Raw genomic sequence first — 16,399 nt, 5'->3', positions numbered from 1 at the left:
AAGCCTCAATTCTCCAGCCTTCAAGAGAATATACTTGGTTTTGTCCTTTGTCAAACCCATTTCTGCTGCTAAGCATAAGAGCACAGCCCTTATGACAGAAACTCTAAAATAACAGTTCCTGGAGAAGGCTTTGCCATTAATGGATCAGGAGAGCAAATTACTGCGAGCACAACAGAAACAGGACAAGCAGGACACAGGCGAGCAGTATGACTTTTCTGTTTGCTGTTATTGGGGATGAAGGTGGGTACAATGGAAGCCAACCACAAGAGACATTTGTGTTTTGGTCTGTGTTCGTCAGTTAACAAATAATAATGAGCATTATCTATTTATTTGTGTAACTGCTCATCAGTTCATTAATTCAATAAACTTTGCCTTGATGCTCCAACACATCAGACACTGTTTGCCATGTAGAGAATAACAATACCCAGCTCTGCCCTCTAGGGGATAACGGTTTGTTGGAAAGAACACAGCAATTACAGCGCACTGCAGCAGTTAATGCAAGGGAACACGAAGAGCCAAGAGTCAGCCACCAAATGACTGGGACACAGGGCATTCTCCTGCTCTGTACCTTGTGGTATACAGAAGTGAGACTGCTCATGGGCAAAATCAGCCAGATAGTGGCAGCCACGGCTGTAGTCAGGGAAGAATTCCAGAGAGTCTGGGCTATCTGTGGTCTGAATGTGGCCTGTCCCCTTTGAAACTTATCTCAAAGTTTAGTTCCCATTGTGACATATTAGGAGGATGGAAACTTAATCTGACAATGATGTTTACAAGCAGGGTCTTTGGGAAGTGATTAGGATTAAATAAGATTATTAGGGCAAATACCCCATAATTGAATTGTGGTAGCTTTTTAGGAGGCAGGGAGACCAGAATACTCACACTTGCTTCTTATCTCTTGTCATATTATGCCCTATGTTACAGGGGGACTCTCAGCAAGAAGGCCATCACCATGTGCTGCCTCTCTAGTACACTAAGCCACAATATACCTCTTTTCTTTAAACCATCTATGGTATTATGTTATTGGCACAAGAAAATGAACAAAGGCAGAACTGAACGTAGGTTGAATCTGAGAAGTCTGACAGGTGAGACAGGAAAAGAAAATCCAGACAAAAGGGCCAGTTTAAGCAAAGGCACAGAGGCAAACACAGTGTGTTCTCATAAGCAATTCATTCATTCATTTGACAAACACTTACTGAGCATCTACCATGTGCCAGGAACTTTCCCAGGTATTGGGAACACAGCACTGAACACAACAGACAGATTCCTGCCTTCATGGAACTAGCTGATAGGCTAGTAAGCAAATAAGCAAGAAATAACAAATAAATAGAGAATGCAACATGTTAGAAGGTAAGAACTATAAGCCTGGCACGATGGCTTATATCTATAATCCCATCTACTTGGGAAGTGGAGATTGGAAGGATCGTGGTTTGAGGACAGCCCAGGGAAAAAGTTATTGAGACTCCCATCTCAACAAACAAGCCAGGCATGGTTGGTACATGCCTGGGATCTCAGCTGCAGGGAAGGCATAGGTAGGAGGATTGCAGTCTGAGGCTGACCTTGGGCAAAAAATGCAAGATCCTTTCTAAAAAATAACTGAAGCTGGGGGCATGGCTCAAGTGGTAAAGCTCTTTACTGAGCAAGTACAAACCCCTGAGTTCAAACCCCAGTACTGCAAAAGAAAGGAAGGAGGGAAGGAAGGAAGGAAGGACAGTATATGAGAAAGGAAAGGAAGGAAAAGTAGATTAGAGTGAGCGATGGGGAACATCTGTGCAGTTAAGTGTTTCAAAGGGCAGGATGCAGGAAAGGGGACCACTCAGAATTGCCTTTCTCCTTAATTCTAAGTGGCTTCTCTCCAGTCCATCTTCCAACTTTTGCCTGCATGGTCTTCCTGAAGTCAACCACATTGCTCCTCTGAAGAGAATCATTCAGTGTTCCTTTACTGGTTTCAAGCTCAGCTCTAAGCCCCTTGGCAAGCACCCATGGTCTGGCCTCTGTCCACCTTAAGCATACCTTGTGGGATTGTGGGTGTTCAATGACTTGTCTCTCCACTATCTGTTTCTGCTTCATGCTTCCCCTTAGGAACCAAATGATCCCAGAAAAGTTGGATCCACCGTAGCACCACATAGAAACCAATCCACGTAACTCTCACCTTGGCCAGTGTAATTGGTTGTGGGGGCATCAGATTGAAGGTGATCCAGTTAGGATTTTATCTGCAATGCTGGGCACTCAGAGCATTTTTTCTTGCTCTGGACCTCTGTGGTATGTAGAGGTAAGACTCCTCCTGGGGTGAACATTTCAGCACTCCTGGAGGACAACCTACTGAAGATAAGCTGGAGGACAGAGAGTAGATGGAAGATCCTGGAGAGAGCCAACGCCAACACCTTGATGACATGGATGGTGTGTGAATGTTTGAGAACATATGGTTCTCAAAGCAGCCTCAGCACCACCTGGTGATGGCTAGAAGTGCAAATTCTCAGGCCCACGCTGAATCAGAGACGGTGGGCTGGGGTCCAGCTGGCATTTTAATAAACCAGGAAGTGACTCTAATGCTTGTGAAAGTTTGAGAGTCACAGGCCTCTCAAAGCCAGTAAATTTGCTTTTCAGTTGAAGCCAGTTTGAGTTGGGTTTTCTGTTCCTTGTGCACCTGCACTTTGAACCCGTAGGACTCAGATGGTGTAAGGATACATGGAACTCCATTTGTGTCTCTCAGGATCCCTGTGAAATTGCTCTGTGTGGACTGAGCTCTTGACTCTGGGTGAAAATTTGGGCAGGACCCATAACTTTTCCATTCTTTCTTTTATGATAAAATAAATATAGCATAAAATTTTATCATGTTAGCATCTTTAAGTGTAAAGGTCAGTGTTACACACCTACCACCATCCATTCCCAGAAGTGTTTCATAACCCACAAGTGAGCTTTGTACTCATGAAACAAAGCTCCCCTCCCTCACGCCTTCCCTCCCCAGTCCTGGGTAACCACCATTCTACTTTCCATCTCTGTGATGGAAGACAGTGTTTATCCTTTTGTGAGTGACTTCTTTCCCATAGCATAATGTCACCTGGGTTCACCCATGCTGCAACATGTATTAGAATTTGCCCTCTTCTTGAAGCGGAATTCTATACTGCACATTCTGTTAATGTATGTAAATTCCACATTCTGTTGATCCATTCGTCCATCAGAGGACACCTGGATTGCTTCTTCTTCTTAGAAGGTAAATAATGCTGCTGTGGACATGGTGTACAAGTATCTGCTTGAGTCCCTGCTTTCTCTTCCTCCTCTCTGCTCCATCCTATTGCCCTGCCCCAGGGATGAGGGATTTTTAGTGCACTGATGTTGGTTCTGGACACTTGGAACATTTTCTCTTGAATTTCAAAACTTCTCAAAGTAACTCAATGCCTTGTTATACAACTGAACACACGAACTGTTGCTACTCACTTCTGGTCATTGCTTTAAACGTGAGTCATATCTCTCTCTACCTCAAAGAGGAAGGGAAACTCACATGCACTTAGAAAGATTACCAAGGGCTGGACCCGGAAAAGGCTTTACATGTTTTTATCTTATTAAATTTGTGTAATGACCCTGACAAATAAGAGTTTTATCCTCTTTTACAGATGAGGAAACATAGCTTCAGGCTAAGATCCCACAGCCTGAAAATGTAATCCAGACACAGCTCTGTGGGTTTGTAGAGCCATCCCTTGATCTTTCTGTCCTGCTCCATTTCCTGTCTAACTGGAAAGACAAAACAGAATAAGTATATTAGAGTACCAGTCCTAAAGCTCGGAACAGGGAGTACCAGCATGCACTGTACTGGTTGAAGTGTAGCTCAGGATTTGGCTTGATGGGGACCTAGAAGGATGGGGGACATTTGGATAAGCAGTGGTTGGAAGAGAGCATGTACCTGGGGTTAGGACTATATTAGGGTGAAGGCAGGGACAAGGAACTTAGTATGGACTATGTGAGGGGCAGATATTAGAACTTCCTAAGTAGAGGGTACCTGTTGGAAAGCACTAAGCCATTAGTTTAGATCAGAAGGTTTTGTGCACATCAGAACAAAACTGGAAGTCCAAGCTTTTTGAAAGTGTCATGGCCTAACCCTCACAGGAGGGGGTTACACTGAGTCTGCCTTATCCTAACATGAGATCTTGGACAAGTCATCGATATACTGCAATCCTTTGTTTCCTCACTGGTAAATAGGGATGATGTCACCTACTCTGCACGACTATTGTAAGAATTCCTGATAATGTATGAGTAAGTGTTTGTACCAGGGTCAGCACAATAGGTGCTCTATCACATAAGTTGTGGCCATTGCAGTTGTCATTATGATGAGTCTCAGCAATGTGTAAGCCAAACAGAAAAGCATAGCAGTTTCTGATCACAGGAGAGGCTGACTTGAGGTGTCATTTGAGGGTGGCTTGTCACCAACAGAATTAAGTCTGGATTGCAGAGAGTGACATTGGAGGCAATGATCTATATTACCATCATTGGTCAAATAATGGAGAGGGAAGAGGTAGTAGAATTTGCTGGAGAATGGGAGTAAAGTATTAAGGTGAAGAAAATGTTCACGACAGCTCTACCCTTCCTAATAAGACCAAGGAGGAGGAAGATGTGTCTGTGGGTTCAGGGACACATCTTCTGAGGATAGAGGGCTTGTTATCTGGGGAGTGAACATTAAAGAGAGGTTACTACAGTCTATTCTGGACATTTTGAGTTTGAGATGATGGTAATACGCTGAATAGAAACAAGACCATTGTGGTTCCACACTCACAGTGAGTTGGAATTGATGAGACTATGGGACAATTAAGTGCTTGAGATCTGGAGTACAGCAAGTGTAGATTTGACTTGTAAGAACTGACAACAGTATTCTTCATTGTTTGAAACTAGTGTTAGAAAAATAGGGCACTTGTTTCACTGAGGAGGAAGCCACAGAGACCAGGGCATCATAAGACTCTGGGTGACCGACCATTCTTTATTTACCTGGCCCATGGAATTTCTCCTCTGGACAAAGTGCCAGGTGGTCCATGCTTCTGGCTGAAAGCGGTGTTATGGAAAGTTGCACATTCCCCCTGCTGGGCACTCTGATCTTTTGTCTACATATTGTTCGTGTGTCAGTGAATAGAACATGAATACAACAACACTGATACTCATGCTAGATTGCTGGCATTCAAAGAACATTCTACTGGAAATTTCCTGAACATGTCTTGGTTGCTAGGATACTATTCAGGATCACTGCAGTGCAAACCTCTTGAAAGTGTTCATGTAAGTTCCCCAGTACTTTAACTGGGACCCATCATTTTTTAAATGTAAAATGGAGTTCATTTTGGCATTGGTCACATGGTTTTATCCTCTTAGCTTTTTAGAACAAATTCAATTTCAGTGGAAATTACATAATACAAGAGTTATTCTCAAAATGAAAATTTTTGTTTGATTTCAAAACATGTCTGATTATTTCTATGTAAATTGGTGTTCATCATTTCTCCAAAGAACTAGAACATCAGAATGTGGTCTGGTTATTATTTGAGTGAAATGACACGCATCACTAGTTGAATTCTTGATGTGGGCCCCATCGTATTGCTATTCTTTGTTCAAGCAGATTGTAAATGAAAGTATTTAATTTTCTAAATTCTCTAAATGTGCCTTCCAGGTAGGGAGGAGGGGGAGAAAGGGGATTGTATTCCTGCTTTTGTTTCAGGGCTGCACAAATGCCCACTGCCAACTTGACTGTTTGAATGTACAAATTCAAGCCTGAAATTTTCATATCACAAGGTTTTGTTTGGCACATGTTGTCTTATCATAAGCTGGCAGCCCAGGTGAAATTGAATACCAAGCCTATTGAAGAATGTTTCAATATTTATTTATAGAGCTTGAATAAGAAATTTAGGATTTACTGATGGATGCCCACCCCCAACAGCCTTTAGCACAAAAGCATTGGGAAATATTTATTTGGCTTTTCTTGTGTTAAATTGCTGGTTATATTTTGGAAGAGACAACATCTGACTTCTTTACCATCAGGTTCCTAGGTGAAATTGTAATGTGCATGAAATCCTATTTGAATATTTAAATCCATGAATGATGATAATGAGCTTATTCATTTGACTAGTTACATGGAATGCTTTGATATATTTCTCAATTATGTCAGTATAATATTTTATATCACCTATTAGAATAATAGAAACTTAGAGCTACAAAGGCCTTGTAAGTCATTTAATAAAGTGTTTTTCAACTTTAGATGCACACTGGGATCACCTGGGAGCTATACAAACTACTGACACCTGGGCCCTGCCCACAGCTATTATGATACAAGTGGTCTGGGACGTGGCACAAGCACTAGGAGTCTTAAAATATCCTCAGGTATTTACAATGAACAGCCAAAGTTGGGATGCACTGATATATTACAACCTTTTTCTTTTACAGATAAAGAAGTTGAGATCCAGAGAGGTTAAGTAACTTGCTTATCAAAAGGTAGTTAGTGGCAAAGGATAAAATCCAGGTGTTCTTTCCACTATACTTGTGGTTTTCAATTTTGACTCATTTGCAAACCACTTAATATTTTTTCTTTAGTATATATTCATCATGTATATGTTTTACAATATGTGCAAGTGTGGAATGGCCCAGCTGAGTTAGTTAACATGTGCATTATATCACATACTTATAATTTTGTGGTGAGAAGACTTCAAATCTATTCTCTTTGCATTTTTAAATACAGTGCATTGCTGTTAACTATGATGCTGTACAATCTATTGAACTTATTCCTCATCTAACTGAAAGTTTGTAGCTTTTGACCACTATGTCCCCAACCCAACTTCTCCACTCCAGCCCTTAGTAACCACCATTCTACTCTCTACTTCTGTGAATTCTACTTTTCCACTTACAGAAGAATGAAATTAACCCTTATCTTATACCACATAAAAAGCTAACTCAAAGTGAATTAAAGGCTTAAATTCAACTGCAGGCATTTAATATATATATACATACATTTTATTTATCCATTCATCCACTAATGGACACTCAGGTTGATTCCATATCTTGACTATTATGAATATTGCTGCATTTAACATGGGACTACAAATATCTCTTTGACATACTGATTTCATTTGTTTGGCATCCTACACAGTAGTAGATTACTAGTTCATTTGGTAGTTCTATTTTCAATATTTTTGAGGAAAGACCATACTGTTTTTGATAATGGCTATACTAATTTAAATTCCCACCAACAATGTGCCAGTGTTCCCCTTTTTTACTTCATCTTTACCCACACTTATCTTTCATATTCTTTACAATAGTCATTTTAACAGGTGTGAGGTAATAACTTATTGTGGCTTTAATTTGCATCTCTCTGATAATTGATGGTGTTAAGCATTTTTTCATGTACTTATTATTCATATTTTCTTTTGAGAAATGTCTACTCATATTCTTTGCTCATTTTCTAATAGGATTGTTTTCTTACTATTGAGTTCATTATATGTTTTAGGCATTAGCCACTAACCAGATGTATGGTTTACAAATGTTTTCTACTTTTCTGAATGTTGTTATCTTAACTCTTGATATTTTTCTTGGATTTGCATAAGTTTTTTAGCTTAATGTAATCCCGTTTATCTATCTATTTTTGCTTTTCATACTTGTGCTTTTGAGTTCATATTCAAAAAAATCATTGCTCAGATTAATATCATAGAGCTTTTCCTTAAGTTTTTATTCTAATAGTCCTATAGTTTCAGGTGTTGAATTTAAGCCTTTAGTTCATTTTGAGTTAGCATTTTATGTGGTGTCAGATAAGGGTTAATTTCATTCTTCTGCAAGTGAATATTCAGTTGTCCCAAACACTAGTTAGTGAAGAGATTATTCTTTCCCCATTGTGCATTCTTGGCAACTTTGTCAAAAATCAATTGACTTTGATAACATGAATTTATTACTGGGCCTTCTATTCTGTTCCATTGGTCAATGTGTTTGTTTTTAGGCTGATACCATGATGTCTTGGTGTTTGTTTTTAGGCTGGTACCATGATGTCCTGGTTACTATAACTTTGAAGTAGATTTTTAAATCAGGTAGTAGTGCAATGCCTGCATCTTTGTTCTTATTCCAGATTGTTCCAGCTATTTGGGGTCTTTTGTGGTTCCATAGGAATTTTAGGATTTTTTTTCTATTTCTGTGAAAAATGTCATTAGTATTTTGATAGGGAATGCATGAATTTATAGATTACTTTGTGTGGTAATACGAACCTTTTAAGAATACTGTTTCTCCCAATCCATGAACACAGGATATTTTCTCCTTCATGTCTTCTTCAGTTTCAGTGTTTTACAGTTTTCATTGTAGAGATCTTTCACCTCATTGGTTAAATTTATTCCTAAGTTTATGCTTTTTGTTATTTGCTATTGGAAATAAGATTTTTTTTCCTGACTCATTTTTCAGATTGTTTGTTGTGAGTACATAGAAAATATACTGAGTGTTATGTGCTGGTTTTTATATCCTGTAACTTTACAGAATTTACTTATTAGTTCTAGCAGTTTTTTGGTGGGGGTCTTTATGGCTTTCTACATATAAGATCACATGTCTGTAAACAGGGACAATTTAACTTCTTTTGCACTTTGTATGGTATTTCTTTCTATTACCTAAACTTCTCTGACTAGGAATTCCTGAACTATTTAAGTAGAAGTGGCAAGAATGTGCATCCTTGACTTGTTCCTGATATTGGAGAAAAAGCTTTCAGTGTTTCACCACAAAGTATGATGTTTCCTGAGGGTTTTCAAATGTGGCCTTTATTATGTTGAGGCACATTCCTTCTATACCTATTTTGGTATGAGTTTTTAAGGATGAAAGGATTTTGAAATTTGTCAAATGCTTTTTTTATATCTAGTGAGATGATTTTATGGCCTTTGTCCTTCATTCTGCTATGGCAGTGTACCACATTCATTTGTGTATGGTGAACCATCCTTGCACCCCTGGGATAAATTACACTTGATGTGGTGAATGATCCTTTTAATGTACTGTTTAATTGGGTTTGCTAATGTTTTCTTGAGAATTTTTGCATCTATGTTCATCAGAAATATGGGCTTTTAATTTTCTTCTCTTAAGTGTCCCTTTTCAGCTTTGGTATCAGGAACATGTTGGCCTCATAAAGTGAGTCTAGAAGTATTCTTTCTGTGATTTTTGTTTGAAAGATTTGGAGAAGAATTGGTATTAATTCCTATTTAAGTGAAACTAACAGTTTTTTTTTTTTTAAGGTAAAGTCAGTAAACCTCTAGCTAGGCTAATGAAGGAAACAAAGAAAGAAGACTCAAATAAATAAACTCAGAAATGAAAGAAGAGACACTGCAACTGATACCACAGAAAAACAAAGGATCATAAGAGAACAATGAGAAGTTATACACTAACAAATTGAATAACATAGAAGAAATGAATAAATTTCTGGTTATACACTATAGCTGTGAGGAGGATCAGAAGAAAACAAACTAGGCCTGAGTTCTGATAATGGGGAGGGGGGAAGGGATGGCATAGCAGAGAGATAAAAACCTAAAGAATTCAAAGGTGAAGAAGGTCACATAGCACTAGGGGTAGAAGGGCACTTAGCACAGGTTAAGTAGCCTATAGAACTGCATGTAACCATATATGGGTTAAACCTTGTTTTTTAATTTTATTGCCTCTGTAACCTGCTTGCAAGGGTATATAAGGTAAGACCCTTTTGCTCTCGGGGCTCAGCCTTTGCACACGAGTCCGCTGAGTCTGTGCTGACACAATAAAACGTTGCTTCCTGCTAAACTGCCTCAATGTCCCGTATCTCAGCTACCAACTTCCTGCAACAATACAACCTGCCAAGACTAAATCACCAAAGAAATAGAAAATCTGAACAGACCAGTAATGAATGAAATTGATTCAGTAATAAAAAGTCTCCCTTAAAGGAAAAGCCCAGGACTTGGTGGCTTGCTTCACTGCTGAATTCTACAAATCACTTAACTTACTCTTTGTTTTCCTTCAAATGCAATCTTCTCCGTTTTTAACCATTAAGCATACGATTTTTAAAGAAAGCCTTATATCATTTGAAAACTGGAGAATCTGTTTCACTTACTACACAAGGGAAAAAAACTAAAACTAAAAATAAGAAAAATAAAACGTTATTAAGGTCTAGCAAGATAAATTTCCTGTTGAAGACTCTTGACCTGAAACATGTTCTTTCATTAATCAGAACAGAACACAATAGGATAAATGTATAACTGTCATTAGGTTGATGCTTTCTCCTTAATAAAGGGATTAAAAGAGAACGTAGTGATTTTTTTTCACTGTACATCAGCAATATGATAAATTCTGGAAGAACTGATACTTTTATTGATTAATGAAGACCTCAGGTGCTATGGTGACCTACCTCACATGCACAGTTGGAGGCACACATTTCACTGATATATATGCAATGGCCATCTAATGAAAATGGTTCAAGATTAAAATACATGAAGGGTAGAATTCTGTCTTAAAAAGATCAGAATATAATGAGGAAAAAAGAAAGAACATTTTTTGGTATGCCAAAAAAGGAAACATCCACTAGGAACTTCTTTTATTGAACTTAAAGCTCTTGCAAATTATTAAGCAGTCAACTCTTGACACTGATTACACATGAATACTGTCTTAAGTGTTCTCTTCTGTCAGAAAATAAAAACGCTGGCAGAAATGAAGAGAGAAGAAAGAGTTGGATAACTCTATTATGGCTTTCAGTTAAGTCAAATTTGATTAGAACATGTTTTCCAAGGGAAATTTCTATTTTCTGAGACCAAATTTTTTAGTGAGACATACCTCAATGATATGAAACGGTGGCATAGGAGAAATTATGAGGGGCATAAAACTGATGGATATTTCTTCAAACAGTATTTTATAATGAGAAAGCATTAGTTGGAGCAATCCTTTTTATAAAATGAAGACTTATTGGTATTCTTTCTGTTTCTCTTTTTTGAAGGCTGAAAATATCTTTGTCTACTTGCGCTGTTTAAAAGTTCTCTAATCAGCATCAGCTTAATGCTCTGTCCTTGGGGCAAAAAAAAAAAAAAAAAAAAAAATCTAGCTGAGATCTTTGGTTCTATGAGGGAGCAAGTTATAATGCAGCCACTTTCCTTTCAACACATTGGTTAGGAAATCTCCCCTGCCGGGAACTGAGAGGCTTTAATTTTCTGACTCATCAAAGCTTTTTCCTATACATAGTGTAGAATAACCTTTTCTTTTCAGAAGGTCTAATCAAACAGCCTCCCAGACCTCAGGATGTCACCAAATAGCATGTGTGTGGTGTGCAAGAAGAACAAAAGAGAAAACTATACAAAGCTGAGCTACATATTACATAAGGCCTTGTGTTAGAAAATTCACGACCCATAAAACGCTTACCTACTTTGTGGGGTTTAAATAAAGCAGAGTGGTGTTCCTTTTTAAAGAACTGCCTTGCAGTTATCTTCCTGTCAGAATTCCAATTATTCTATGACTCAGTAGGTATGTGTCTAGCTTTTTAAAAACTCTTTTTTTGGGGGGTAAGAAAATGAAGAAATTTTTAGCTTATAAAAGAAAAGTTTGTATAATAATATAGCACTGCATCAAATACATATGAATTTTATTTCATTATTTGAAATTTAAATGTTTTAAAATGATTCTTTAAGAATTGATTCTTATCTAACAGGGCGCTGGTGGCTTATGCCATAAATCCTAACGACTCAGGAGGCAGAGATCAGGAGGATCATGGTTCAAAGCCAGCCCAGGCAAATAGTTTGCAAGACCCTATTTACCCAACACAAAAAAAGAATGCTGGTGAAGTGGCTCAAGGTGAAGGCCCTGAGTTCAAACCCCAGTACTGCAAAAAAAAAAAAAAGAATTGACTCTTATCTATAACAGGGATGAACATTTTCTTTGGTACATCGGAAAACACAGTAATTCACTCCTGCCTAAGAAGTTACTGCTATCTGGGGCTGGGATGGGGTATTCCATTTCACCTTTCTCAGCCATTAAGATTAAGACTTCCAGATAAGAAGAGTCAGGCTGAAAATTTTATATATATGGAAAATGAATACATCCATAGCATATGAAATTACATATAGATTATATATAATTTTTATAAGTCTTGTGTATATGCACTTTCTCTAATTTCATCTGTAGCCCAGCATGGCTAGTTGCTGGTCATTTCATCCCCTTCCACCTTCTTCTGGGCACTCAGCTATGTATTTCCCAGACACCTTGCTTAGTATGGTCTGTGATTGGTTCTGGGCAATGGAATGTGTTCAGGAAATTTCTCCTGTGTGGTCTCTCTTTCATTGCAGCTGGTCATTGGGTGGTAAAGGACTCAGACAGCACTGCAAAGGGTGCTAAGTCACAAAATGGTCACATGCCAATTATATACATCTGTGACCTTGAACTTGGAGGAAGTGAAAAATAAATTTTCTTGTGGTAAATCACTGAGACTTTTCAGTGAATAGATATAGAAAATGTGGTACATGTGCACATGGAGCATTACTCAGCCGTAAAGAATTATGAGATTATGCCGTTGGGAAAATGGATGAAACTGGAGATCATCATGTTGAAAGACATAAGCCAAGCTCGGGAAAATAAATATCACAAGGTTTTGCTCATATGAGTAATCTAGACTGAATAGTAATAATACATGACAATACAGGGAGGCTGTTTGGGAGGCTAAGGTAAATCTGATCAAAATACATTGTATGCATGTGAATGTGAATGTCACAGTGAAACCCCTTTGTACAATTAGTTTATGCTGATAAAAAATTTAAAAACTCAAGTCACTGAGATTTTAGAGTGTGTCTGTGTTTCTTTGATGGTAGCTCTTAATGTATTACCCATTGTCCACTCTTCTGTCTTTGGGCCTCCCTGGGTTCACCTTTCTGTCTTGTTCCTATTGTTTCTCATCCAATTAGTTCTTTCTGCTTTGGTAACCAATCAAACTGCTCATAATGGATCTGTGATTAAAGTTTCCACAGTGTCAAAATAATAATCAGACTTATAAATCATGAGAAAAAATTTAACCAATTCCATTTTTTTAAAAAGCTGGCAAGTTAAATATTTAAGGTAATTGTTATTTAGCAACTATTTGAGTAGATGGCAATATTTATCAAGTACAGTGACTACACAAGAGTCTTGTGGGAATTATGACAGCCATGGTTATCTCAGCACTAATGACTCAGCAGATGTGAACATGACAACCCTCTGCCAGTAAGGACAACCAATGTAAATGAACTTAAAAATCAATATTAGCCTAAGCACTCAGTCAGTTGATGACTCTGTGGCTTCTGGTGTGCATATATGTACCTTGTAGTATAGGTTAGGCTATATGAGCAGGTCAGGAAAATTATCAGTACAAGGCCTGCAAAAGAATTGGTTCCAAAACACCTTCTTAAAAAAACTCTAGAACTAAAATTCCAATCTGATTTTGTGTAAACTGCTTTCTTTCAGACTTGGTATGGCAATTATCTGTCCCCTGTTCTTTGCTTCTTGCCCCATGCTCGTGTTTATCCCCTGGCTCAGTGAAACCCAATCAGATGTCACCTAAAAAAGTGGGCTCCAGACAACTCAATCTGGATTTAGCCAGAAAAATCCAGACTTCATTTTGATATTTTGCAAATGGGATTTTGGCATAAGTATTTATTTTATTTTGCAAGAGTGGGGCAGGTCCTATGCCTTTAAAGGGTCACCAACTACGTCTACTCTCAGCTGTTCCCATCTGAATCTATATCACACCATTTTTCTCAGCCCCCATTCACCTTCCCACTCCTATTCCCTCATCTCCACTTGCTGGATGTCTCATAGACACCTCCTTGAAATATTCCTGAATTAGAATATCTCCTGCCTACTCTTCCTCCTCCTCAGTTGAGGACATCACCATCTACCTCATTACTCAGCATAAAACTCTGATCCATACCGCCCCCATTCTTTAACCTTTCCATATCCATTTGGCCCTATTTTTTAAATGTTCTAACTGTTCCTTAATATTTACTTCCTCTCCATCCTCACTGCCACTGCCTTGGTGTGGAACCTGGTCATCATACTTCATTTTGTCCAGTACAACAGCCTCCAAGTGGCTCTCATATTACTCTGCCTGATGGTTGTTTTAATGACTTTTCTAAAATACAGTAGAACTCATAAGAGTTACTGTTTAGTTTTAGCTTTGTAGTTTACAAATTGCTTTCATGTAGATTAATGATACTTAAGTCTCACTTCATTCCACCAGAAGACTTGTTATTATTCTTAACTTAGATCAGGAAACTGAGACCTAAGAAGAAAATTACCTGGACCTAGGTGTCCTGCAAAGTCATAGAGCTACGACTTGAACCGAAATCCAAAGACTCTAAAATTGCTGATAACAGTGAAACATGCGTCACCCCTGCCTACAGGAGAAAAGCCAGACATTTTAGTCTGAAAAAGATTTTATAATTGTGCCTCCAAAACTTATTTAGTAGTTCAGAGTATAGCTCTGGAGTTAGAACTCACATTCTACTGTGAAACCCTAGATAAGTTATGCAAGCTCTCTAAACCTCAATTTTCTTCTTTCTCTCTCTTTTTTTTTGGGAGAGTGGGTAGAGACAGAATCTTGCTTTGAAGTCCAGACCGGCCTCTACCCTCTCCGAGTTCTGGGATTGTTATAGGCAAGCTCTCTTACCTCCACAAACCTCAGTTTTTTAATCTGCAAAGTAAAGCTAATAATAGTTTATCCCCCAAAGTCACTGTTGGACCTAAACAGGCATATGAAGCCTTTTACACTTTGCTTGTCTCAAAGAAAGTGCTAATGAATGCTGGTTATTGGTACCAAATTGTCAGCCTTATTCTGCACCGTTTCCATCTTCCACTCATCAAGCAAACCAGACCACATTCTGTCACCTCCTTTATGAAGCCTCAAACTTCCCATTTGATGACCCTGGCACCACCAATTTGTATGTCTCCCATAGGTAAACACTTGGTCAGATAATTCCAGTTCTTAAGATCAGCAGTGGAATTTCCCCTGAGGCTAGTCAACGGGTCCTTTAGAATGTCCTCTCGTACAACAAACTTCTCTTCCTGAAAACTTGCCCAGGTCTTCAGCATTGGGTTTCTCATTTCCTTGCCCTTCTCCCCATCCCCTGCCATTTCTGACTTTACATTTTTTTTTCCATGTTTGCTCTTGCTCCAGCTGAGCAGCTTCAGCATGATGACAGCATCTGATCTCAGCCCCAGGCAGCACTGTGTCCCTGGGCAAAGCTTTGGCATCTTGTCTGTGCTCTCTCTGGCATCTGGCTTCAGATCTGTTCCCTATTCATAACTTTTCTGGAACCAACAAGTCCCAGGGACTGACCAACACTGGCTTTGATATGATCATACAGTTATCATAGTGCTTCCTGTCATTTCTTGTCTTTCTCATTGTTAGTCTGACTCTTCCATGGCAGAGAGACCTTGTCTTTGATATTGGTAGATTCTCCATAGTGCCTGCTTTAGAATAAGCTCATGGTGAATGTTTGTTGATTGAATAGATTATTCTTTCCCAAACAAGTGAAAGTGGGGACTCTGATAGCACTCACCATCTTCTGAAACTCCTGTTACATGACCAGATTAGGATCAATGGGAAGAATATAGCTATTATTATATGTGAGTTTTAAATTTTTTTCACAAGGATGCAAAAACATCTCACCTATAAAGTAATTTTTCTTAACTTGTCCCATTATCTGTTGATAAGTTTCTATAAATTTGAGTAATGCCATCAACAGTTGTTACTCATTTAACTTCATTATATACATTTTCAAGGTTAACTGTTCACGTTCTATCAAGCAACTAGTTAATGTTAATCCCCCACTCTTGTATATAAATTTCTGAACAATATCTTATCTGTGTTTTCTTGTGTCACTTCACTGAGCAACTTTTCTAAAGCATATGCTATGAAACATTGCTTGAGTTGAAATATTCAGAAGTTTTTGCAACTACAAACTAATCTCATTTTTTGTCTGATTCAAATATCATGGCTTTTATTAAACATGTTTTTTCTTCAAATACTGGACCTTAATTTTTTCAAATCTGTAAATCAATAAAGATGCCTAGATAATCACTGTTTCTTTTCAGCTCCAACTATCTATAGTGTATGGTTATGGACAGAATTAAAAACTCTGGTGTCTCCTTATTGCAAATGGCCTCAGAATTAATAGACAAAAATCCTAAAATGCTATTGTTTTATTAAAAAGAAAAATAACTGTGAAATTATTAAGTTTTAAAAACATCTGCTTTAGATAAATGCAAAATAATGAAACAATGAAATACCACTTTTTGGCTATCGGCTTCCTAAAAACATATACTTTAAGGAAATGCACATTGTTGCAACAATGAGATAACCACAAACTGCCTATTGAGATAAATGATTACTCCTTATGCGGAGAGATACTATTGAACATCATTGGTGGGAATGTAATTTGGT

General features: G+C 38.2%; 1 long non-coding RNA gene across 2 annotated transcripts in view; it reads left to right on the top strand.

Annotated features, from left to right (window-relative positions):
- Positions 1 to 13,120, top strand: part of LOC141421688 (uncharacterized) — a 154,314-nt gene extending 141,194 nt beyond the window's left edge. For both annotated transcript variants that reach the window (XR_012446357.1, XR_012446358.1), the window contains 2 exons: positions 6,227 to 6,348; positions 9,216 to 13,120. This is a non-coding gene — a long non-coding RNA (uncharacterized lncRNA). The remainder of the gene's footprint in view (positions 1 to 6,226; positions 6,349 to 9,215) is intronic.
- The last annotated feature ends 3,279 nt before the right edge of the window (positions 13,121 to 16,399 follow it).

The sequence above is a fragment of the Castor canadensis genome, chromosome 3 (genome assembly GCF_047511655.1).
Source record: "Castor canadensis chromosome 3, mCasCan1.hap1v2, whole genome shotgun sequence".
Classification (NCBI taxonomy): domain Eukaryota; kingdom Metazoa; phylum Chordata; class Mammalia; order Rodentia; family Castoridae; genus Castor; species Castor canadensis.
The sequence above is the reverse complement of the archived record's forward strand: the minus strand, read 5'-3'. Positions and strand labels throughout refer to the sequence as shown.